The sequence below is a fragment of the Marmota marmota genome, unplaced genomic scaffold (assembly GCF_001458135.2).
Source record: "Marmota marmota marmota unplaced genomic scaffold, marMar, whole genome shotgun sequence".
In the NCBI taxonomy this organism is placed as follows: domain Eukaryota; kingdom Metazoa; phylum Chordata; class Mammalia; order Rodentia; family Sciuridae; genus Marmota; species Marmota marmota.
In genome coordinates this window covers 1-3350 of record NW_026009399.1, presented here as the reverse complement: position 1 = coordinate 3350, position 3350 = coordinate 1, and the positions used below count along the sequence as shown (strand labels likewise).

The 3350-nt window shown below is 30.7% G+C and overlaps 1 non-coding gene across 1 annotated transcript; it reads left to right on the top strand.

Moving 5' to 3' along the window:
• Positions 1–924: 924 nt before the first annotated feature.
• Trnaa-ugc lies at positions 925–998 on the top strand. The gene has a single exon. It is a non-coding gene; the product is annotated as a tRNA-Ala (tRNA).
• The last annotated feature ends 2352 nt before the right edge of the window (positions 999–3350 follow it).

Below are 3350 nucleotides of genomic sequence, written 5' to 3'. Positions count from 1 at the left end.
ATTCACTAATTATAACCTTCTGTGATAAAACTGAAGGCAAAGTTCCATAAATAACAAGACTAAAAAATTAAACATAAAGTCAGGTTTATGAAGGGAACTTATCAGATGTGTATTTGTAGTATGCTTTCTAAAATTTTCTCTCCTTTTTGTAATAGTTATTTTAATGTTATTGTGAACAATGTAGATATTCAAACTCTAAAATTAACTGCTATTTTTGCATTGTAGTCATGAATTTTCAATCATTTCAAAGAAATTGTCACATGAAATCTAATCTTCTCTTTGTATGCCATATACACATTTTGAAATATGTTCAAACTTTTTGTTCTTATAGTTATCTGTTACTCCTTTAGACAAAATGTTATTAATAAAAACCACTAACTCTAGATAAATATTGGTTTTAAACTGGTGTTACACAGATATTGTTACTGCATCTGATGTTTGCAAAATCATCCTAAACTTGTATCTGATATTCTGCTGGTACATATAGATTCAGAGGCTTCTTTCCATACAGTATCAGACTTAATACTAAACAGAAGGAGAGAGGCAAAAAAGTAAAGAATATGACTCTTTTTGATACTTACTACTATGCCTTGAATAGTCATTCACTTTGAGGTTTCTTTCCTGATGTGCAACATGAGAATATTGACTTTGGTAATCTTCCAAGTCAAGTGATAAGCTTGTCATTCTGATAATCAATTTATAAAAAAAAAAAAAGATCTGATACATTTTAGGGTAAGGTAGAAACTGAAGAACTAAAAATAATAGAAAATGCCTATATTTAACCTTCATTTGGTTCTTAATAGCATTGATGTGAAAAACCTATACTCTTCTTTTTAAATTGAATTATTTAATATTAACTAAAACATAAATGATTATGAGCATAATTTTTAAAGAATGTTAACACTATAAATGGTCTAGAAGGGCTGGGGATATAGCTCAGTTGGTAGAGTGCTTGCCTTGCATGCACAAGGCCCTGGGTTCAATCCCCAGTACCACAACAAACAAACAAACAAATAACAACAACAACAAAAAAAACAATAAATGGTCTACAAAAAGCCATTACATTTTCTGTGTTATTTCATAAATAAGGTAGAAGCATGTTTATAAAAAGTAATAACTCAACTTTGAATTTTTTAATGATGACTTTTTTGTTACTAGATTCAGTCATGTTCCATTTTCTTTTTACAAGCAAATGTAATATAAATAATCTAGTTATTCAAGCCTGTTTGAAGTACAAATTATTAAAGGTACAGAAAAAAAGCAACCCACACGAATGAGTAAATTACATGCATTGAGGTATTGAGCAAATAAAATGATTGAATTCACTACATGTTTATACTAGATATTCCATTAATCTTACTTTGACCTTGCAATTTAAATTGTATCATTAATAAGGCTAAACAAATTGTAGTTAGCAGTATTTTTTTCAAGTGTTTTAAAAACCCTACATACTTTTCAAGTAGGGTGAAAAGGAGCAAGAAATACTCATACTAAAAATGATGATAAAGCAAAATGCAAAGACACTGAAGGATTTATGCAATATCATTGTTCTTTCCTTGTTTTATGACAGATTTTAATATATTTTAAATCAGTTGAACTTCCTGAAGAATGATAATAAGAATGACCTGATCACTAAGAAAACAATGAGAACTTATTCAGAAAGTTAATAAACATTAGATATAAGGCAAACTTAAATCAGTAATTGAGTTTATTTTACCAGAAAAGAAAGGTTATTTTCATGGGAGTAAGATGATTATAGTATTTTTGTGTGGATTGATTAAAGCACAAAATAACATGCACTGGAGAAAAAATAGCCTCTAAAACAAATTGTGCTGGGAAAACTGGAAATCCATATGTAGTAGATTGCAGTTGAACCTTATATCTCACCCTGAACAAAACTCAACTCAAAGTGGATCAAGGACCTTGTAGACCAGAGACCTTGTACATGCTATAAGAAAAAACAGGCCCCACTCTCCATCATATTGGCTCAGGAACATACTTTCTCAATAAGAATCCTAAAGCACAAGAAGTAAAATCAAGAATCAATAAAAGGGATGGAATCAAACCAAAAAGTTCTTCACTGAACAGGAAAAAAAAATCAAGAACACAAACAGAGAGCCTATAGAATGGGAGAAAATTATCTTTACTATCTGCACCTCAGATAGAGCACTGATCTCCAGGATTTGCAAATAACTCAAAAAAAAAAAAAAAAAAACACCAAAAAAAAAACAAAACAAACAAACAAAAAAACACCTGATCAACAAATGGGCATAGGAACTGAACAGGCACTTCACAGAAGAAGAAATATGACTATCATCAAATACAGGAAAAAATGTTCAAAATCTCTAGTAATTAGAGAAATGCAAATTAAAACTATACTGAGATTTCATCTCACTGCAGTCAGAATAGCAATTATCAAGAATACAAGTAACAATAAATGTTGGTGAGGATGTGGGGAAAAAGGTTCACTCATACATTGCTGGTGGGACTGCAAATTGGTGCAACCACTATGCAAAGAAATATAGAGATTCCTCGGAAAACTTAGAATGGAACACCATTTGACCCAGTTTTCCCACTCCTTGGCTTATACCCAAAGGACTTAAAATCAGCATACTTCAGTGGTGCAGCCATGTCAATATTTAAGCAGCTCAATCCACAATAACTAAGCCATAGAACAAGCATAGGTGTCCTTCAACATATGAATGGATAAAGAAAATGTGATATATTACAATGGAATATTACTCAGGTATAAAAAAGAATGAAATTATGGTATTTGCCAGTAAATGGGTGGAACTGAAGAGTATCATGCTAAGTGAAATAAACCAGTCCCCCCTAAAACAAAGGTGAAATGTTCTCACATGTGGATACTAACCCATAACAATGGAGGATGTGGAGGGGGAGTATGGAAGTTTATTGGATTGGACAAAGAGGAATGAAGAGAAAGGAGGGGAGATGGGAATAGGAAAAATAGTAGAATGAATTGGACATAACTTTCCTATACTCATATATGAATACATGACCCGTGTAACTCTACATCATGTTCAACCACAAGAATGGGAACAAAACTGTAATAGGTTGCAATACATGTATGTATAATATCAAAATATGCCTTACTGTCAAATATGTCTAAAAACAATAAATAATCAAATAAAATCAAACATAAGAAAAATCTTGCTTTAATTTTATTAGTTAATTATTATTTGACTAAATGTTTAAGTATAAAAATATCAATTTTGATTGACAAATTTGAATAAAATTTTGAACTTCATCATGGAAAAAAATCAATTATTGGTGCTATGACTTTCAAAGATTTCATCATAAAAAGTAACCACTGGTATTGGTAAAATAAG